The sequence below is a fragment of the Chelonia mydas genome, chromosome 3, assembly GCF_015237465.2.
Source record: "Chelonia mydas isolate rCheMyd1 chromosome 3, rCheMyd1.pri.v2, whole genome shotgun sequence".
Classification (NCBI taxonomy): Eukaryota; Metazoa; Chordata; order Testudines; family Cheloniidae; genus Chelonia; species Chelonia mydas.
Window position 1 is genome coordinate 61,336,642 of NC_057851.1, and position 23,351 is coordinate 61,359,992.

The following is a 23,351-nucleotide window of genomic DNA, read 5'->3' on the forward strand; positions in this document are numbered from 1 at the left end:
CATCTAGTTGTGTGTGTCTACAGAGATAGGGATTTCACCACTTCTATTAGCAGACAATTCCACACTTCCATATAGTAGAATTTACTGTCAGGAAGGTTTTCCTAATGTTTCATCTATATTTTCCCTTTCCTAATCTTAGCCTATTGCTCCTAGTTCTGTTCCACAGTAATGGAACAACACCCTCCTTCGTTTGTACATGCTTCAAATGCTTGTAGAAGTTTATCTTGCCCACCTTTGTCACTCAAATTCACAAAACCTTACATATTCAGCTTTCTTAATTCTTCCTCACAAATCAATCCCTCAGTTTCGTTGTTCCTCTCAGAACTCTCTCCAGTTTGCATACATCTTTTTGGCAATGAAGGGCACAGAACTGAAGTCAGTATCCCAGGATCATCACTTCCCTATTCTGAGACGCGGTAACTCTGTTTATACAGTCTCTAATCACATTGGCTTCTTTACAGCTAGATCACATTGCAAATTCATATCCAATGTGCTGTCCTCTAAACCCCTGGGTCTCTTTTGGCATTACTGCTTTCCAGGTTTCTCCTTCACACTGTATATCTGTTTAAGTTAATTTTCCCCTGGAGCATTCCGACTGCATTTTTCCAAATTGAATCTAATTTTGTTATTTCCTGCTCATATTTCTAACCTCTCCTTGTTCCTTATTATTTCTCTGGCCTCATTGTTGTCCAGTCACAGCACCTCCCAGTTTAGTATTATCTGGGGATGCCAATAACATGTTTTTTACCCATTCTTCTTCCAGCTCACTAATGAAAATAATAAATAAGAAGAGACCTCCAGATACTTTCCCAACACAACACATTGCTGTTTATCACTCACCTTTCTTTACAGCTTGTTTTCAATCTATGTGACTGAGCTCACACCCAGGCCAACTTGATTCCATTATGTAAGTAAGATTTCATAGAATCACAGAATATCGGGGTTGGAAGGAGATCATCTAGTCCAACCCCCTTCTCAAAGCAGAACCAATCCCCAATTTTTGCCCCAGATCCCAAAACAGCCCCCTTAAGGATTGAGCTCACAACCCTGGGTTTAGCAGGCCAATGCTCAAACCACTGAGCCATCCCTCCCCTAAGACTTGGTTCTCAAATCAAAATATATGCCATCCCCTGTACTTCCTGCATCTTTACATAGGCTTCTTTGCAGTCCCTGATTAAACTTTCAACTGTTCAAATATCTCTTGTTGAAAAATAATAAATAATCATTGATGAGCAGCAAAAAAGACACTTGGCATTGTACAGAACACCAGTATAAAGACAGTCCCAACCTTTGGTAAATCATCATCCAAAAGATAGACACAGATAAGGAAACCCACATTCTAGGAAACTCACAGAAAGCAATTGTATACAGTTTGTAGCAGGGTGCTGCTGCAAAAGCACTTAATTAGCCCCTGCTCAGCCAGCTCCAATCAAGACAAATAGATTGGGGCTGGTATAATAGGCATGATGCCTGGCCTGGGGATTGGCTCCACCTGTGGGCCTGACAAGCCAGCAGTTATAAGGGCTAGGAGCCAGTATGAAGGGGGGGCTGCCAGGAGAATAGGCAGTCTCCAGGCTGACTGCTAGTCAAAGAGGGAACTAACCCTGTAAGCCTTGTAAATAGCTCAACTCTGGTGGTGGGAGAAGTGTGTGTGTAAATAAAGCTATGGGTGCTGTATAACAGGAAGCCTCTCTGAGTTTTACTGGGGCAGTCATCGGGCCCCAGGAAGAGGGGCGGGCAGAGGACCCTGTTACAGAGTTCTTTGGTTTTGGTTCTCTAATCTTACTTTCTCCTCTGATAATATAACATTGGGATACACAAGACATTTGATGTGGGTTAATGTTTGTGAGCACTATAGAAGAAACAAGTCTTTTAGAAAGGATCTGAGCAATGAGAGGGAAGGAACCTGGCATGTGATGGGAAATCCATTCCATGCAGTGTGAAAAGTATGAACTTGAGAGAGCTGAAGTTACATGTGGAGCGAAAGCCGTATGGTAAGAAATTGAATGTGAGATGAGGACTGGCACAGGGCTGTGCAACAGCTTTGAGAGGAGGATGAGAAATTTAAACTTGATGCAGTGAGCAAGGGAAAAGCAGTGAAGGGATTCAAAGAGGCGTGGCGCTGCCTGATAAGCAGGCAAGGGAGATGCTTTTAGCAGCTATATTTTGGATGAAGTGGAAGGAAGCAGTGTGGTGTCAGAGATCCCAGAGAAGGAGGCGATGGCAGCAAGATGGGAGATGACTAAGCCAGGGAGAAAAGGCTGGTTTTCAAAATGAAAGGGAGGAAGCAGCAGCAAGTTTTGGAGACAGCCTTCATGTCCAGAGGGAAGGGTAGTAGAGTTGAAGGTGACCCAGTGGCTGCGAGCCTGCATGACAGTGAGGATGGTGGTGTTGCCAAAGGCCGTACAGATGGGAGGAAATGCAAGTGGAACTATAGCAGTTGAGTCATGTCTCAGTTTAGCTTGAGCTGGTGGTGGAGCCATTGAAGGCAAGCTGTTAGATATTCAGCATGAGAAACATGAAGAAAATTGGTGTGTGTGTTATAAATAAAAAAAAAAAAAAAGGCGATATCTGAAGATGTGAAAGGGACAAGGTGTAGAGGGGGAAGAGACGAGATAAAGGACAGAGTCCTGTCAGACTTGCAGAGAATTGAGGTGAGAAGTGGAAAAGGGCCATCAAAGGACACACTAAAAAAGCCAAGACAGGAGAATTCAGAAGGGAGATGAAAGTCCATGGAGGACAAGAATACAAGGGAGTAACAGTGATCAACAGTATCAAAGGATGGAGAAGTAAAGGAGGAGGAAGGCAGAGTAGAAGCCCAATGTTTTGCCACATACAAGTTTCTGAAGCTTAGTTTGTGTATTTTCAGTGGAGTGGAGTGATCAGAAGTCAGACCTGAGTGGATCCAGGAGTGGGAGAGGAGAGAAACTCAAATGGCCCACTCCTAGATTTCAGATCTATTCACATTCCTGAACAGAAATTGATGCAAAATTCATGGAGTAACTTGTAACAAGTTATTTATCCTATTCGAATAACTATTATATGCATTTCTTCCCATCTCATGAAGGAAGAAGACATGTAGAGAAGCAGTTAGGGCCAGGTTGTGCTTCACCCCTTCTAGTGTGCTCAGTAGGGGTCAATGAGAGGTACCAATTTTCTTTCCACCCTTTTCATGGCCCTGGTAAGGGACAAAAACTATTACAGTCCCATCCTCAGGGTAGCACAGAAAGGAATTGTTTCCTCCATATTCTCCTAGGACATACAGTGCCACAAGGGGAGATAGGGATGTGTTGGGGCCCTGCACAAAGTCATAGGTTGTGACTTAACATTCACAGGAAGTGGACAGGAATTATGCTGAATCCAAAAAAAGGGAGTAGTAGCAGGTCACAATTGATTCCTTATGTACAAAGCTCTCAAGTAGGCATTCCAGCTCACTGAATGCTTCCCCTAGGCAGCGTAGCTTCGCCCTAACCCAAATGTAAGGCTGTGCCCTAAAAGCACAAGTAAATCTCTAGTGTTTGGACTAGGGATGGAGAAGTTATCACCTCTGTCATTTGGGTCACAGTTAAGAGTTGCTTATATTTAAGTAAAATACTTTTTGTTAATTTACTCAACTGCTTACCTTCAAAAGAAACAGAATCAGAAGAAATATAGAAAGGTCCGAGAAGTTTATCACAGTATCTCCTGTTATTCTTACAGATATATTTTACTATCGATAATTCAGGGGTTGGGGTGGTAGTCACTACATCACAGTTGCAATAAATGAGAAAACTGGCAGTTAGTATTCAAGTAGCAGATACACGGCATTTGTATGTGAACATATGAGAGGAAGAACATTATCTCAAAGGGAAAACATTTGCCAATAGGGTCTGCTTACCACTGCTAAGAGTATAGGCTGAGCTGAAAGGAAGAAATGGAGAAAAAACAAAAGTCACAGGAAACTGTTAGCGATATCCAGGGCAGGAATAGGAGGTAGAACAGGAAGCATTATGTATAAAAAGGGAGACTTGTAAAAAGGCCAGGACATTGATTATGGGATTTCAATTATGTTGACATTTACTTGAACACAAATGACAAAAGTATGTTCTCAACACACACACACGACTCTTGTCATACAGAGTTTCCTGTTAGGGCAACATAAACCTCTTAAAAATGACAGGGTCCTAGATACTGCAGTAACTGGAACATTAGAACTGCCATAAGTCTATGGACTGATGGCTTTAGTGTACATGAATCTGAAAACTGAGCATGGTTATCATATTGAACAATAGGTCAAATTACTCAGCAGCACCTAGGAGTCCCTTTTCAACATACTACTTTGGATATTCTGCACTCAATAGTTCTACCTGTAATAAAATAAAATAAATAAATAATAGTGGTAAGTCATGTTTAGTGCCCCCACAAACCCAGACTCTCTGTGGTACCAGGAAGCCACACCATCCAACCCCAGTAATGGGGTCGTGACTGGATATAACCTGAGGAGCAAGCTTGCCAAATAGATTGCTCACAGTTCTTCTGTAATACTGCATGAAAGGGCAGTCATACAGTTCTTATTGCTTTCCAATACTGTGTAAGGGACAATCCTCGATTGGCAGACAGACTGACAGATACATCTGTGGTTCTGTGGCATGTCAGTATAACCAGACAAACCACTGGCCATTATGCACTTTCCTCGTTATTAATTTTGCCAGTGTGTTATTTAAATTAGCTTAGATCACAGGGCCAGGTACTCAGGTGATGTAAACTGGCATAGCTCCACTTAAGTCAATGGAGCAGTTCACCCCAGCTAGGATCTGCCTCATAATTCCATGTGAATTCAATACTGGCCAAAAGAGAATAAACAGCAATGTATCAATGTTCCTTTGGGGAGGAACATAGAAGGGTATTGTGACACTGGCAGACCAAGTGCCAGCTCATGCCAAGGGCCCTAGGCCTCCCTGAACACTGACAAATGCACAGCTGGAAACGAGTCTGGCTCGCCTGTGTGTTATTATTAAAATAGGTATTAGATTTATAAAAATGTGTGTAGTGATTAGACTTTAGGAAATACTTTCAGGAGTATTATTAATCTCACTTAACACCTGTACTCCAGGTAGGGTGACCAGATGTCCCAATATTATTGGGACCATCCCGATATTAGCGGCTTTGTCTTATATAGGCAAATATTAACCCACCCACACCCGCAAAAAAAAGTCCCAATTTTTCACGCTTGCTATCTCGTCACCCTATCCCCATGTTATAAGGTTATATTAAGTTCGCATTGTAAGCCTCTGTAACTGTTTAACTCATCAAACAGTAAAAAAAAAAGTAGTAAATAATATAAAATAGCTTACTACAGAAAGTGTTAGGTCTTCAACACAAAAAAGTCCCATTGAAACCAAATAAGCAACTGTGAAACATGAAAGGACAAAGACTCCTGTTGATTGCTCTCCCCACACCCATGAAGAGGAGACGTTCACAAGGACTCAGCCCATCAGGTTGAACTCTGTGGGAAGGGAATAAAAATCCCTGACCAGAAGGAATTGGGATGCTCTGTGCTGCTTGAACTCTCAAGGTTGAAGATTTCTAAGTATAAGCAGGAGTTCCCCAGGGTTTGGCCAGGGTTAGCCCTAAAGGACATATAGAGCCTGCACGTTATGGCAACTGCTATTGCTTTTTGAAACCTAAGACTGTGACTCATTTGTGTGTGTATGTTTACCTGCTTTAACCTTGTAAATAACTTTCATTTCTTTTCCTTAGTTAATGAATCTTTGGTTAGTTTATTATAGTATTGGCTGCAAGTGTTGTCTTTGGGTTGAGATCTGATGTGCAATTGACCTGGGGCAAGTGACTGGTCCTTTGGGATTGGCAGTTATCTGAACATTGGTGTCATTCTTGGTGTAAGGGACCATCTATCACCAAGGCAAGCTTGCCTATGTGGCAAGATAGACTGGAGTACCCAAAGGGACTGTCTGTGACTCCATGTTAAGGCTCATGTAGTGCCTGAGGAGTTCACACTTGTATCTTGGTTGGTGAAATCTAAGTATAGAATTCACAACCAGTTTGGGGTTTGTGCCTGGGTTTGTAACAGTTTACCCTGAGGTTGGTACTCATGTTCGTGAGCCACACCAGACAGTTTGATAGATACCACAGTGAATGGTGGCAGCTCTTTGGTCAGTTTAATTTGTAGCAGCAACTCACAGTCATCCATAATGACAATGAAAAGTCATTGAGACAAGCGAATGAGAGTGAGAGTGACCGTATAGCCTGGCGATTAGAGCACTCACATAAGGTGTGGGAGACAAGTTCAAGTCCCTGCTCCAGTGACTCATTATTTATAAACAGGAGAAAACCTTCAACAGGAGAGATTGAGAGAGACCTGTCCCAGAATACCCCATAGTCCAGTAGTCAAGGCACTGGTCTTTAGTGTGGAAGACCCAAATTCAAACCCCTTCTCCACATCCGGCAGGGGCAGGAATTGCATACGGGTCTCCTACATCTAGGGTAAGTGGAGGTTCTCAGGGAGGCCTCCTGTTGACCCAAACCACTGATATTTTTGGTGAATAAACTATTTGTCCAAATAGTTTGTCCAAATTCCATCCACCTCTATTCTGTAGTGATCTGGGAGTAGACAGCTGTTAAATGAAATGCACAGGTGATACCAATTAGGGGGTGTTACAAAGAGCAAGTAGGACAAAAATATGTAAGGGATTAGAAACATGGGTGAAATAAAAGGAGATTCATTTTGGAATAATGCAAACTAATACCATCTGGGGAGGAACGAAGATACACAGCGTAAAGGAGAAACTAGGGAAGCAGCAATACTGAGAGAGCCCTAGCAGTGACAATCAGTGAGAGATGGCAGTCAAAACAGTTAATGTAATTTCTGACTGCATACAAAGGCATCATATGTCACAGAACAAGGAGATAACATGTCCACCTCTGTAGGCCTGGTGCAACACCATTGAAGTCAATAGAAAGACTTCTACGAACTTCAATGGGCATTGATTTTTGAGTCGTAGATAGGCTTTGGGGCAACTACCTCTACAATATGGTATGGAATTCTGGGCATCTCATTACCAAAAAGATATTGGCTAACTGGGGAGAAGTTTAGAGAAGAGCAACCAAACTGACAATAGAGATGAAGGGGTCCTTTTATGTGAAGAAAAGTTAATACATTATTTGAAAGATATCTGAAAGATGACTAAGGAGGGATCATGATAACTGCCTACAAATGTTCAAAAGATGGAAACTCCAAGGATGGAGGGAAACTTGGATGGGATAAAATTAAGGGACTCATCAACTCCTAATGCTGGAAAACTCATAGGAGAGGCGTTGGAGGAGGAAAAGTTGATGAGAGGGGAGATTCTCCTTATGGATCTTTTCCAGAGAGAAAGAGAATGCACAGAAAAGAGAAGTTGTCTACTCTGCAACCATGGTGCCCCAACCCTGTGGCTCCTGCAAGATCTATAGGGTAAGGGAAGATGAAAATAGTGAAGGCCAGGGACATCTACATGGACATTCCATTCCTCTGTCCTGAGTTTGAGGCCCTCTGTAACTTTTCCCCACTCCGTGGCTAGAACCACACTGCCAGAGTTTTCTTCTGCTGACCACTGTCCAAAATACCCCCTTCTCCCATAAAGGAGGGTTCTAGAGTAAGTTTGGAGCCTTGGAAAAGGAGAGCACCAGGGGCTATATGACTTTCTTGGCCTATCTATCTCTGAGTATCAGGGGAAAGCATGCCCTTTTACCTCTCCCATCTGTCTGTGGAAGGTCACAGAGTTCTGCACCTGCATATCTTTGAAAACATAACTCCAGTCTATTTATCCATTTGCATTGTGTTGATTAGTTCCATAAAGTATCCATTCAGGAAACAGAAGCGATGTCCTATGACAACCAACACAGTGCAAATTTTGATGTTTGAATATTTGCAACAAACCTTGGCATGCTATTCATATTGGGGGAAAATAAGAAATTAATGAATAACTTTAATGCATTAATTAGAGCATTTTGTGATCTGCTTATGAAATAGAAAAAGAGTAAAAATTCAACAAGTAAGTTATGAATTATTCACTCAGCTTCATTCACAATCTATTACTGACTCTGTTAACAGTGCTCAATAATGCCAATCAGAGGGCATTCGCAAAGGGCTATTGAGAACACACATCTTGTGTGACATGCAACAGAAAAAAACAACCTCCTTCTCATTATTATTATTTATATACATGCAAAAGTGCTGTTCATTTAAGAGTTTCAACAGGCCACTCCAGATAATGCTCATTTCTATGGGGGCAGAGGGTGGGAAGAGGCTGTATACATTACTTCATTATATTAAGATCTGTCTGTGTTCTTATATCACTCCATTTCATCATGGTATCTGAGCACCTGAAATGCCTGATTCCTTTTCCCTTTCATAGAATACTCCCCTCAGTACTCTGTCCTACAGATCACAGCTTACCTTTTCTTCGCAGCAAGTAGCTCCCCTCCTGTCACCTGAGCTCCCAATAAAAAAAGAGCCTGAGAACTTGTTGAAAGCAATCCTGTGTTAATTTAAAATGCAGTGCTTGCATCTAGGGAATGTGCACTGCCCAATCCTGTAGTCCCGATAGAACTCCTTCCTAATTTGCCTCAGATCCCGTTACATTATAACACCTGTTTGTCTTTTACAGAAGGGATTGCAGAATTAACTGCATCAGCCTTCTACCTATGGCAGAGCAAATGAAACTGGTTGGTGCGAACAGGCATTGTGCAAAAAAAGCAGGTGCATATGAGTTATGGATTCAGAATTGTATTCACAGACATACTGTGAAACTCCAGATACTTAAATTTGTTCCTTGTACTTTTGTCACGTGATTACTTTGCAGGGCTGATTCTGCTGCTTTTGGTAACTAATACATTCCAGTCACTTTTCAGTGATAAATAAAATAATTTCAAATGCATCATTAAAAATGCCTTTCCATAATCTTATCATCTCAAAGATCAAGCTTCCTCATTAGCATTAGAAATGGTACCTTTGCCAGTTTTATTTTACCCTCAGGACTCAAGATTATTTCTTAGTAAAAAATTTGATTTCACGTCCTCTATAACTTTACCATTGTCAAGTTAAAAAGCCAGTAGTGTCGAAGGCTCTCAAACAATTAGTAAATTAAAATATACTCTCAGTGCTCTAAACAGACAAGCTTTAGCTTTTTGTGTCTCTCTCCAAATACAGATTGACTTTTAGGTTGTTGATTTACTATCTCTTGCATACAGGCCTACTGCCACATGACTCAGAACCTTGATGATGGTGCAGTTTATCCCACCTACAGTGTGTTCTCACTTCATTGAAAGAATCACTCATTATTTCCATAACATCTGTTTATAGGTCAGGGCTTGCTAATTTTAAAATGAGACCGAAAAGGAAAATCCTTGATTGTGAGCACAGGTGCTGCTTAGAACTCTCTAATATAGGTTGCTCATTGCTAGTTTGTGGTGTCATTTGTGCTGAAAGATTGCTCATGTTTTGCTAAATGATGTATACCTTGAATAAAAAGAGATTTTTTTTTATAGGTTAAACATCCCTATGAATTTCTTTTAGTTCTGGGGTGGGTGAGGGAAGAGGGTTTTTTCAGTCTTTGTTTTATAATACGATTTAACTACAGAATGCCAAAATCTTACAACTGTTTTTGTCTTCCTTTCCACAAATTCTGAACTTACCAGCAAACACCAGGTCAGTTTTTGCACTTTCCTTCTTTCTTGTTTTTTCCTGTTTATACATTCAGCTGTATGATCTATCTGTAAGTTCTCTTTTCCTTGATTTGGGGTGTGGATATAAATCAGGAAAAATGATAATTGGAAGTAACTCTTCCTTTTAAGGAACAGCTGGTAGACAAGCAAATGGGTGGATTGAAAGTATCTGCAGAGGGGCTATTTTCTCAGGTCTACTGACCAGGGTCTGATTCAGAGCCCATCAAATTAAATGGAAGTCGTTTCAGTTACCTCAGTGGATTTTGGATCAGGCCCCAGAGCAGGCAGGAAATACTTCCTCCAATTTATGAGTCACATTGGTTGGGAAGTCAGGTAAATGCTGGACTCCCAGACCAGGGCCCAACTTCTGGTTCTCAGTTACACACATTTCAACAAAGTTATTCCACATTTACACCACTGTAACTGAGAGAAGAATTGGAATCCTACACGCAAGAGATGAGTAAAAGTTAACTAGCAAGTGCAGGGTGCTTACTGTATTTACACAAGCCAGTCCTTTCCCTCCTTTGCCTACAGATTTTTTTCTTGTGTATGGGAAGCTTTCTAAAGAAATAAACACACTTTGTCACCATATATTTAAATTTTGATCATCATTTTAGATCCTCTAACCAGCATACTGGGAATTTTCTTGCTTCTTGAGCAATAAAAGGCACTGGCTTCTCATTAATTTCTGGGTGTAATTTAAGATGTTCGTTTTGACTTACAGAATCCTAAATGGCTCAGGAGCTGCCTACCCAAGAAGCTGTTTCTCTCCCCTTGTGCTGTCACAACAGTTGCGATCAGTGGATGTATTCATACTGACTGTAAACTGGCTTTACATGCACAGGGCTGGTAGCACGTTGTTTTCCATGAGGCATCCTCTTCTCTGGAACACACTTCTGTTGTTCCAATTGAGCCTGGATTTGCTGACTTACAGGATATAATGAAAACCTCATCTATTTTCATGGGCCTTTTGCAAAGAGTGGGATGAGGGATATAGAATAGTCTGAGAAGGGAGGCTGTTATTAATGGTGGGTTGATTAAATGAAAACAATTGTAATTTAAGAAATTGGGTTGGCTTTGAGGAGTATGAGCAAGTTTCTGCACTATCTGTTCATTTTGTTTAATTTCCATGTTTATAAAGAGCCTAGAGCTTGTATAGACACTTTTTGGGAAAAAATCAAAACAAACAAAATACAGAGCAATATATATAATGAATACTAATAGAATTGTAAATGAAGTCAAGGGGGTCTCTTTTGGGATAATGGAAACTCAGACCCAAAAGCCATCTGACCGTAGTTAGCTTTCACTTGAAAAGCTAATTCTAATTTCATGTCCCAACCTCAATTATCTTGATACCCAGATTGGGAGGGATTCCATTGTTTTTCCACTATGCTCCTGGCTTTCAAGTTTGATCAAATATATAGTTTTCTATTGTGTCTTTGGTGCATTCCACCACTGCACCCTGCATTAATTACTGTCAGCCTATACCATTTTTCGCTCAGGTACAGTAGTAAACTTTTCCCACTTCCATTCATATTTCCCCAGGTATTTGGCCCTTTGATAATGTTTAAGAAAATATAAGAGACCTTCTGGAATGGAAGGACTTGGTACAACTAAATTAATTCCTAAAAAGGTAGTCCCATCATATTAAAGGGTTTCACTATAATATTAACAAAGTACATGGAAAATTTGCCATTATTATTCTGTTGACTGGAATCCTGGAAAAACTGTCACGATCTGCACTGTGAGATGGGACTCCTGAGTTTGATTCATGACTTGAACTGATTTGGTTAGACTGCTGTGCAGGAAGCAGAGTCAGCCACAGGATGAGATATGTAGTCTGTAAACAATAGATACCACCATTACCTGAACTGATTATTGGTGTCCAAGTATCACTGCAAAATAGATTCAACTCCTCAAACTCTCTTATCTTAACTAGACATGTCACGTTGCTGAAGATGTGGTATTGGCCAAAGATAGAAGAGGATTTCCAGCTGGAGCTATGGAAGACATCCTATTCATCAGGGAGTGTAGTATGGTTCATGTCAAATAAAGGGTTTAAACAAATTAGCAAAGCACTGTAGCTGACTTGTAATAATAAGGTGAGGAACATTAGCTAGACATGTTACTCAGACTTCCCAGTACAACTCCCTGCTTCCCATTCCAATTGTCTAAATACATCATACCAGGTATTCATAGAATAAAAAAGAGTAAACAGGCTCCAACAAACCAAGTAAAAGTCCCAAAGCCTCCAGAGTGGTTACAATTAAATAAAAGTGGTTGAACTACTTCCCCCGATCCCTAAAGATAAAGGTATGCCATAGAATTGAAACTCTTGGCAAAACAAGGTAAAATTAGGCTGATCTTCAGTTCCATGAAGCTAAAAAGCTTTCGGAAGACATGAGAAGCAAAGGGGAAAAAAGGTTTTATTAATCAAATAATTAGTTTAGGGGAAACCATTGATCAAACCCAATCATTTTTCTGGTTGTTGTAAAAGACAAAGGGGGAATAGCTAGCTAAGCTCTGCATGTGAGGCAGGGATACAAGACTGTGCCAACACACAGGTTCCAGCTGTCTATACCTTACAATCTCAAGTCACCGTGTATATAGAAAGGAAACAAAAGCTGTGGATCCCAAGCCTGGTCACTGAAAATGTATTTGAAAGCCCTTACAGGTTCCACTGTCACATCACATTGGGAAGAAAATACTTATTAGAGAGTTGAGTAAAGAGACTGCGTTGCAGAATGCTATAAAAGTTTATTTCTCAGAACAGTGGAAAAAGTTCAGATTGGATGGGGGAAGGGGAAGATAAATGGTACAAATAGCTAAAGAGCTGGCTCATATCCTTCTGAACTCGGGCCATAAATAATGTCTGGGAATGGCTAGAGGCTCCTCCAGTGTCAAACTTGTGCCTGTTCCAATGGCAAAAAATTGGAATTTCCAGTGCGAGTTTTGCATGAATTAAAGCAAGGTCAGACATTATAGACCTGGTTCTTTCTAAGGACCAAGAAAGAATGGAATGGAAACGCCCACATGTTAAGTTTTGTTTTGTTTTCCGATCTCAGCAAAGGCTGGAGGAGCTTACTGAGTAAGTCAAATAGATCTTCCTAAAATCAGGCTGGAACATGGTGGAGGACAGGGGATGTCAAGATAAATACATCCTTTCAAGTTTCACCACACTGAAGTAGCCCTGATTGTTTGTCTCCACTATTCAGCTCGGCTCAGTGTCTGTTCTATTATTTTAATGCAGCTGTGATAGCATTGAAGCAACAGCTCTATTTGCTCTTAATAGAGTATTTGAAAATATCAAGAACAAGACAACAGCATAAAGATTATGATTTTAAAATCTTGAATAAAGATCAGTGGCAAATTACTATTCAGATGAAGTGGGGTTTTGTTGTTTTTTGGGGATGGGGGGGTTAATGAATAAAGTCTCACATTTTCTTTGTTAAAATTATGTCCAAGTGATAGTAAAAATTAAGAACTAAATTCTGTTCTCAGTTTCACTAATATAAAAAATGGAAAACTCCATAAACTTCAATGAAGTGACTCCAGAGTTACACCACTGCAACTAAGAGCAGGAATAGGTCCTTCACTTTTACTCATAACATTTGGATATAATTTTATAAGGAAAAATTAACAAGTAAACAGGAAACCATCACTTTTCAGAGTCTCATGAGGCAGTTAAGGAATGAGAGAATTCTGGTCTGAAATATATCTCCACACATGTTTCCGTAATAAAATATAGATTATATAAATATTTATATGAGCACATGTGTGTGAGAAGAGGCAATTCCCAACTGTCATAGAACCCACACATGCTGCCACCATATTGTCACAGTTTCAGGGTTAACTGTACTTTTGCCCTCTCCCAGTCTTCCTTAAGGGCACCCTCTTAAGGTTTCTAGCTCCGACCCCTCACTTCTCTTGGGCAGAGACCCATGTCTCTCTACCTCCAGACCAGGGGTTTAGGCATACAGTCCTTTGCACCTAACAGTGGTTTCACCAGCAGGTCTGACCAGGGTCCAACACCTATGGCTAACCTCTCTCCAGAGGCTAAAACAGTGTATAAGAGTTACTCTCCAGACTTTGCAAAGCAAACTGCATTTATTCTTCAGATAAAAAGCATTACAGAGAAAAGATATAAAGAATAGGGCTGTTGATTAATCTCAGTTAACTCACACGATTAACTCAAAAAAATTAATCGCTATTAATCTCAGTTTTAATCACACTGTTAAACAATAGAATACCAATTGAAATTTATTAAATATTTTGGATGTTTTTCTATATTTTCATATATATTGTATTCTGTGTTGTAGCTGAAATCAAAGCATATATTATTTTTGATTACAAATATTTTCACTGTAAAAATGAAAACTAGTATTTTTCATTTCACCTCAGACAAGTACCGTAGTGCAATCTCCTTGTCATGAAAGTGCAACTTACAAATATAGATTTTTTTTTGTTACATAACTGCACTCAGAACCAAAACAATGTAAAACTTCAGAGCCTACAAGTCCACTCAGTCTGACTTCTTGTTTAGCCAATCGCTAAGACAAACAAGTTTGTTTACATTTACAGGAGCTAGTGCTGGCCTCTTCTTATTTACAATGTCACCAGAAAGTGAGGACAGGCATTTGCACGGCACTTTTGTAGCTGGCATTGCAAGGCATTTATGCGCCAGATATGCTAAACATTCGTATGCCCTTCATGCTTCGGCCACCATTCCAGAGGACGTGCTTCCATGCTAATGACGCTTGTTAAAAGAAGAATGCATTAATTAAATTGGTGACTGAACTCCTTAGGGGGAGAATTGTATGTCCCCTGCTCTGTTTCGCCTGCATTCTGCCATACATTTCATGTTATAGCAATCTTGGATGATGACCCAGCACGTTGTTCATTTTAAGAACACTTTCACAGCAGATTTGACAAAACGCAAAGAAGGTACCAATGTGAGATTTCTAAAGATAGCTACAGCATTCGACCCAAGGTTTAAGAGTCTGAAGTGCCTTCCAAAATCTGATCAGGATGAGGTGTTGAGCATGGTTTCAGAAGTCTTAAAAAAGTCTTAAAAGAGAAGTTTTAAAAGAGAAACTACAGAACCCAAACCACCAAAAAAGAAAATCAACCTTCTGCTGATGGCATCTGTCTCAGATGATGAAAATGAATGTGTGTCGTTCTGCTCTACTTTGGATTGTTATTGAGCAGAACCCATGATCAGCATTGATGCACATCCTCTGGAATGGTGGTTGAAGCATGAAGGGACATATGAATCGTTAGCACATAAATATCTTATGACGCCGGCTACAACAGTGCCATGCCAACACCTGTTCTCACTTTCAGGAGACATTGTAAACATGAAGGGGGCAGCATTATCTCCTTCAAATGTAGACAAACGTGTTTGTCTGATTGGCTGAACAAGAAGTAGGACTGAGTGCACTTGCAGGCTCTAAAATTTTCCATTGTTTTATTTTTGAATGCAGGTCTTTTTGTACATAATTCTAAATTTGTAAGCTCAACTTTCATGATAAAGAGATTGCACTACAGTACTTGTATTAGGTGACTTGAAAAATACTATTTCTTTTGTTTTTTTACAGTGCAAATACTTGTAATAAAAAGTAAATATAAAGCGAGCACTGTACACTATTGTAATTGAAATCAATATATTTGAAAATGTAGAAAACATCCAAAAATATTTACATAAATGGTATTCTACTATTAACAGTGTGATTAATCGCACTATTAATTGCAATTAATTCTTTTAATCACTTGACAGCCCTAATAAAGAACAATAAAAACCTGTATGTATGCTAAAAACTTACAAGAGATCACCCCCAACACCAACACAGGGCTCTAGTAGGTGTCAGTCTTTCAAATCCTGCAATCGGGTCTGTCCCCTTGTTTACAAGTTCATGTCAGTTTTTAGACCAGGAAACAGCCAGCACAGATATGCCACACGAGTAGTGCCTCAAAGGTCAGGAGGCAGGAGTTACCGCTCTCCATAGCACCATTTCCTCTACCTTCACAGGAACTGAGAGATCTACAACAACACTGACCTACGATTTTGTTGATGGCCCCTCTGCACAATGAACACCTTCCCCAGACATTTTTTTTCAAGGGAGAGAGGGAAGCAACTGCTGTTTTGGACAGCCTAGGCGGGAGCTGTGCTGCTGTGGGAGCTTTTTAGAGGCATTGGGCCTCTGCAGGGGTCCCAAAACCCCTGTGTGGATCTTGAGGCACTGATTGGTTTAGCAGACCAAATCTCCTTCCTGCAGCACAGCAGGGTGAGTCAGTGGCTCAAGCTACGGACAGTGTTTGTGTTCAGAGAAGTCCAAGAACTGCAGTTGTACTCTGTCTCTCTGCATGAGGGGGGTTGGGAAGGAGAAGACTTGTGCCCTTCCTCCCTTGTGCAAAGAGTAGATACCATTTGTCCCTTGACAAGAAAAATATAAATAAGAAATAGTCCATCAGTGCAGTGTGGCTGACTTGACATGACTGCAGGAACTTGAACATTTGCCCTTCCTAAATTAATCATATATATTACTATATGAGTTGCACTGCCTTTTTCATATGTATACATTATTATTTACATTCAAATTCTCACTTCATTACCTCAGATAGTTACTCACTGTAGTTTCCCTTAAAAATAAACACTATAAGAAAAAATGTCCTCTGACTAAATTCTCTCTCTCTCTCTCTTTCTTTTTTTCCTCTCTCCTCTCTCTCATTCATTCACTTTGGTATTTATCAACTGCTCCTTTTGGAGATTGATAGTCATCCAAGACATCGCAGCTCAGACTGGTGTTGTTTTTATCACTAAAGAGAAAGGAGCTTCTCACCAGTGGCGACACCCAAAGCTTCTATGTTAGAGAGCTTTCTGAAGGAAACGGACAGGAATAAAGTGGCTGCTAATTTTGCAATCAGTTCTTCTAGAAAAATGTCCTCAGTACCCTGCCAGTGACTAAGAAATCTGATAACATTTTTTAAATCCCAGAGAACCCATTAAGAGCTCCATGAACAGAAAGGTGAACAGCCAAAATCTGTCATCCCAGAAAAATTGGAGGACACTCAGATTATTTTCATGAATCAGAAACATGATATAGGTGTCCTTCAAACAGGGACACATCAGCCATTTAATTAAGAGAAGTGAGTCCCTTTGCAGGAGAGTCTGAATCATCTTAAACTGAAAACAAACGTAAGCTGTGTAGGAAAAGTTTTCAAAACGGCATGCCACGTTGCCCTGCTAGAACAGGCTACTGTGGGCTTAGCTGAGCATCAATTTGCATGTCCTTTAATATTTTCAACAGGTTGCACAGAAAAACTATAACATGCCTAAACGACAGCCAGAAGTGGCGAAGGCCTAAACAGGAACACAGAAGTAGAGTTATTGAGCTTGTGAGGAAGCCAATTATTTAAATACACAAATTCACATTCAGGGTAGTGTAAGGCCAGACTGGACTCCTGAATTTAGCTAACCAAATGTACTGCCATGTGTAAGCTGTGGTTTATTTTAAAGTACTCTGCGTGCAGTCCCATTTCATATGCTTGAAATTCCCCTAGGATATATTTGGGTTTGGAAGCAAATATGGGAGATTTTTTTTGAAGTCCTGTGCAGGTGCTGAGAGTGCACAGTGAAGCTTTCAGCCCCTTGTACCTCTTTTTTCTTATACTCCTGGGAAACTTCAGTGCCAGAAGCATGGTTGCACTCCCTAGAGAAGGTGGAGAGGGGCAGGAGTAAAGTAGAACTGCAGCCCCATTCACTTCCCATTGGCCAGCACAATTGGATGGCACGGTGGGACAAGTGCTGTACCCTGTAAAAAAGTACCACAGCAGCCATGTGTGATTCCCGGGGCCTGCCTGCAATGTCCTGAGGGGTTGCTGTACGTGGCACAGCATCCCTTCTTGCCATCCCATCATTACTGGCTACATCTTAAAGTCATGACGTAGGCCAGTGGTGTACAACCTTTTCAGCCTGCCAGACATGTTATTTCCAAAAGGTTACAATCAATACTTAGGGATAGGTTCTCTGCCCCATTCTGCTGCCTGCATCTTCAAGGAAATTATTGGGCCTGATTCACCATTACTCTGCACCTAGTCAAGTATACCAGCGTAAAGCAACCATACTCGCTTTGTACTGCTTTCCTCCTATTTTTCCATTAAATCAAGACTGGATGTCTTTCTAAAACAGTTCAGTTAGAAGTTATGGGCTTGATGCTGGAATCACTTGGTGAAATTCTATGGCCCGTGCAGTGATCACTAGATGATCACATGGTCTCTTCATCTATGAGCCTAAACTTTTCATACTTACTTTGCACTGATGTAAATGACTGAACAAGGAGCTGGGCAACAATGAATCAGGCCCATTGACAGGATTCAGGAAAGGGGGAAGAATGGCAACATAGAATGAAGTGAAGGTAAACAGTTCACTGCAAATGTCACCTGACAAAACATTTGGTAATCTATGCAAATGATAGTGCTTAGCTTAAAATAGTGTGCAGAATTCTAAATAAGCCACTTTGTGTGATTCCAGAATGAACAATATAGTATTCAGTCCTCATGCAAGAGAGCTTTAAGGGTAAACAAGCATGTCCCTGAGGGTTAATGCACAAGCACAGCTGTATTTTCCTCTACATGCGATTATCCCATATTAACTTGACCTAATACACCAGTGTATGCAGTTGCTCACTAAAGACTCCCCTGCCCTCCTCTGTCCCCCAGCTGGACCCAGACCAGATGGGGAAGGGGGCAGCAGGCACCATGCTGCCCCCTTCCCCCAGCCACATGGCACCAAGCAGGAGGTAGAAGTATTAGTACTGGGGCAGAAACAGCCTTGGAGAATACAGAAATTCCCCCAGCAGAGGCAGTTGGAGCAAAAACAGCACAAGGGCACAGGTGGGAGGCCCACCCAGGCCCCCCTGCTCCCTGGATAGCTCTGGAAAGGGTGAGGTCAGACTGACCTTTTTCACCATAGACTTGGTTGATTATGTTCTGTTCACTGATTGGCTGTTTGCTTTGACCTCCTCCCGCACTTTCCTTCACAGTCCCTTGGCTCCCAGCTCTCTCCTCTAGGCCCCTATGCTCCTCCTCATTCCTTCTTTCTTCTTCCTCCCACTGTTTTCCTCTCCATAGCTCCTGTTTTCTGCCCTTGCAATCGCACCTCACACCCACCACGTGTGTTTTGTCCACTCCTTTGCATCTATTAACTCATTCCCTCCAGCTTGTCTCCCTCATCTTCCTTCCAACCCCACGTTACATTTCCAAAACAAAAAATAAGAACTGAAAAAAAAAATTTAAGTGGCATTGACAAGATATTTGCCAGCCATCACTGGGCTGACTCTGCTTGCATGTTTTCATCCTCTCTCCTTCCCTCTTGTCTATTTAGATTCTAAGTGCTTGGAAAATGGACTGCCTCTTACTATATAGATATGTACATAGCACACTGGGCCCTGATCTCGGCTAGGGCTCTAAATGTTACCGTAACTCAAATAATTAATAGCTAAGGATCTGTCCACATTGCACCTACAACCATGATTTTGCCTGACTGGTTACAGGCATGATTTCATTAAATGGTTACAGGTAACACTGGTTTGTGTCCGCACAGTAACTTTGCTGTCACCACAGTTGAGTTTTTACAGTTAGGCAGAGTGCTGGCTATTCCTGTGTTTTGATGAGCATCCCTTTAGCTATGGGATATCATTCATGGTAGTGCCGGCTCCAGAGTATCAAACTGCTCAGCAGGAGGAGGGAGCCTGCACTTCCCAGTCTCCACATAGGCCTCCTGCACAAAGCCCATTCGATGCCAATTAATAGGGAGTGAGAGTTTCTTCCTCAGTCTTCATGCCTCAGAATAGCCCCACTCCATTTAAAGCAACCAGAGCCTGGATAAACATTGAAATAAATGGCAATGATTTGAAAACCATTATGTACATCTATGGATAAATGAAAACAATGCTTTCTACCGTAGTGTCTGAAGCGGCAGTGCTACAGGAGGGCCATTTCCAGAGATCTCTCTGTGTTTCTGTGGGAAGACACAGAAACCGTGGAGCAGGTTAGTCACGAGGCGCCTGTGGCTTTTTCTAAAAGCCTGTTGGTTTATTATTGTCTGTTTCGCGGGAAAGGCTACAAAGAGTTCAGTGACCTATGGAAGAGGAATGAAAGTTTAAAACATGCACTGACTTTTTAGGAATATGCTCACTTCCTATTAAAGAGAGACAGCTGATGCTCCCAGGGCTGGTGCCCAGAAACAACATCATTTTATTATGTGAAGAGACATGTCTAATTTTTCCCACAGGGAATATTCTTTATTTCGGTCACATCTTCTTCTCTTTTTCTCACTCACTCATGCTCACGTGCGTACCACACAGATACCCACAGAACTTTAAAACAGGGTAGGCGAGAGCCTGCCTCACCAGTCTAAAATCACGTAAAAATGCATATATAATCTTAGTTTAACTTAAATGAAAAAAAAGGTCAAAAGGACAAGTTTTGTGGCCTGTTTAGGGCGCGGAGCCCTCAATCTGCTTATCATGGGTGGACCCCTTCTCAAATCAATAGAGGTCCATTGGGTTCACGTACCTGACAATGCAGATGAGCTTGCAGGATCAGGGCCTATGACAGATAAAGGGGAAAGTTCCCATGAACCAAACCCTCAGTCACAACCATTTTCTCTTAATGCAAATAAAAAGAAGCAGGTGGAAGAGAAATAAATAAAACTAAGTACTTTCAGGAATCGATTCAAAAAGGAAAAACTCCTAAAATTAAATTAAAGCCACATCTTAGATAGTAAACTCATTGGGGCAAGGACTGTGTTTTTGTTGTATGCATACAGGGCCTAGCACAAGGAGGTTCATGAGAGGGGCCAGTAGACACTAATGCAATACAAAAAAAGGTTAATAATTGTAATTTTAAAACATGGGAAATAGAGGAAACACTTCTTCACTTGAAAGGAGCCAAACGAGATGATCTAATCAGTCTTTCTCCATTTCTAAGGGCTGGGATTCTACTTGCATGGCATTAAGCTGCTTTCCCTTGACCCCCTGTCCCCCCCCCCCCGCCCCCGAAAAAGCCACTAGGCCTCATCATACAAAAATGTTTTGTGTACTGCTAGGTACATTGTAGAAAATCCCTGAAAACCCATAACAGAGATATTCCCCAATCAAAAATGCTTCAATAAGCTGGAGTTAAGGTTAAAAGTGCACATCAATGTCCTTAAAGGTCAAGACCTTGCAAGAAGATTGGTTTTATCTAAAAACAAACAGTAGGTAACAGAGGCCTTGTCTATATGGAAAGCTTCCTCAGTCGACGCAAAGGTGTGACTTTAAAATGATTTAGTTATCCTGTTGAAAAAAAACCTTGCTCAAACTGAAACCAGGTTTATAATGCTTTAGCTGACCTCAAACAACGTCCACTCAGGATTTTGCACCAGTTTAATTAACATGGATTTTAAAGCAATTTAAAGTTAAACCATGTAACCACCCACTTGGAGTTTGCCAACTCCTAAAGTGCCAGCCTGAGCCTCTGGGGAGTGCTACCCATGGGACTACATCTGTAATAGCTACCTGGGCCCTCTGGGACCATTTCCAAGCATGCTTGGAGTCACATGTGGGGACAGAATGGACTAGAAACTTCTGCTGAGGACAATAGGGAGGTTTCTGCATGGGGTGGTCTGGACAAACAGGGCACTGGGCCATTGATGATGCAAAGCTGCTCAGCCCCGCCCCCAGTGGGAGGGCACAGTCTGACTCAGAGACAAAGAGATGAGTTTTTAGTTTCATACTGTTTTGAGCTTTGAGTCTGGGAGCTGAGAGAGAAGCAGAACAGCTCAGGGAGTTTCTGATTACCTTCCCCTCCCTGCCCACAAAGGGAATCTTCGGAGTGCTGTGGGAAAGTTGAATGGCTCAGGCAATCCCAGACCTCCACAGATCAACATCCCAAGTGGAAGAGATCTGACCCAGTGCCAGCTACTGGGAACCAGCCAAGACCTCCACAGGACTCCAGACCAAGGAACCAGCAGGCCTGGTAGGAGCCAGAAGAGGACCCTGATCCACCTAGGGCAAAGGCACAGTAAGGGGTCATCCCTTTTTGTGTAAACTGGCCAATGTTCACAGTGCTGCAGCACTCTCATCTCTGGCCTCACCCTCAGTGTGCCCTCTGCCTGGGAAGTAGCCAGGGAGGGAGCTGGGGTTGGGAAGAAATGTGAATATTGGGAGATGGGGAATTGGTTGATTTCTTAGTATATAGTACTTAGTTAACTCTAACCCTTTCTTTCCCCAGATCATCCTTCCTATTCCCAGTAAAGACCACCTTTATTATATAGTTATTTTGGGTGTGCCATTTCTTTGCTGGGATTTGTGTTGATGTACTTGTTTCTTGTGTACTGGGTTTTATACTACTTCTCCATTAGTAGCATTATTCATTTTCTTAGGGGATAGCACCCCTGGTATCTTGGGCACACTGAGGGGAAAAAAGAGCCCAAGACCCACCCCGTGTAAAGAGGGGACAGAAGTCACTCCAAGTAACAAACACCCAGAAGAGCCTTGAGCCACAGCTCAAGGGAGAGGCTACAGCATTCAGAAATTCAGAGTCAACATTGATTTTTAGCGCCAATTAAAAATTTTTGACCAAACAGTTTTCCATTGGAAAATGCAGTTTAGTCAAAAACTGAACATTTCGCAGGAACGTGTCGGTTTAGATTAAATGGTTTCCTTTTGATAAGGTACTAAATTTCATTTAGACTTTTACATTATTTATTAGTCTATTAGTTATTTCTGCAATTAGCAGGTGTGCTAGAAAAGCATTAGACTTGGCTTAATGAGAATATTCAAGCACAACTCACTGAAGTCAGAGAAATGTACTGTAATACAGACATTACTCATGTATTCCCAAGACTACACAGTAAAGTATGAAGAGTTATATATGTACTGCATTTGGGGCAAGTGTTACTGCCTAATGATGTCAGCTCTGAATTGTCAGATTTTCACATTAATAATTATTATCATGCTTCCCTTTGTTGCCACTATGGTGTTTTCATAGAATCATAGAATTGTAGGACTGGAAGGGACCTCAAGAGGTCATCTACTCCAGTCACCTGCAGTCATGGCAGGATTAAGTATTAGCTAGACCATTCCTGACAGGTGTTTGTCTAACCTGCTCTTGAAAATCTCCAATAATGGACACCCCACAACCTCCCTCGGCAATTTATGCTAGTGCTTAACCACCCTGACAGTTAGGAAGCTTTCCCTAATGTCCAACCTAAACCACCCTTGTGGGATTTAATCCCATTGCTTCTGGTCCAATCCTCAGAGGTTACGGAGAAGAATTTTTCTCCCTCCTCCTTGCAACAACCTTTTATGTACTTGAAAACTGTTATGTCCCCTCTCAGTCTTCTCTTCTCCAGACTAAACAAACCCAATTTTTTTCACTCTTCCCTCATAGGTCATGTTTTCTAGACTTTTAATCATTTTTGTTGCTCTTCTTTGGACTTTCTGCAATCTGTCCACATCTTTCCTGAACTGGACGCAATACTCCAGTTGAGGCCAAATCAGTGTGGAGTATACCAGAAGAATTACTTCTCGTTTTTGCTTCCAACACTCCTGCTAATACATCCCAGAATGATGTTTGCTTTTTTTGCTACAGTGTTACACTCT

General features: G+C 41.3%; 1 long non-coding RNA gene across 3 annotated transcripts in view; it reads right to left on the reverse strand.

Moving 5' to 3' along the window:
- LOC122464981 overlaps positions 1-8,489 on the reverse strand; it is a 38,511-nt gene extending 30,022 nt beyond the window's left edge. Inside the window, exons 1-2 of one of the 3 annotated variants that reach the window (XR_006289458.1) lie at positions 8,438-8,475; positions 3,623-3,742 (exon numbers count right to left, since the gene is read on the reverse strand). This is a non-coding gene — a long non-coding RNA (uncharacterized LOC122464981). Of the gene's footprint in view, positions 1-1,352; positions 1,417-3,622; positions 3,743-8,437 lie in introns of those variants that run through there. The other 2 variants (XR_006289459.1, XR_006289460.1) reach the window with 2 other exon arrangements.
- Between the last annotated feature and the right edge of the window lie 14,862 nt (positions 8,490-23,351).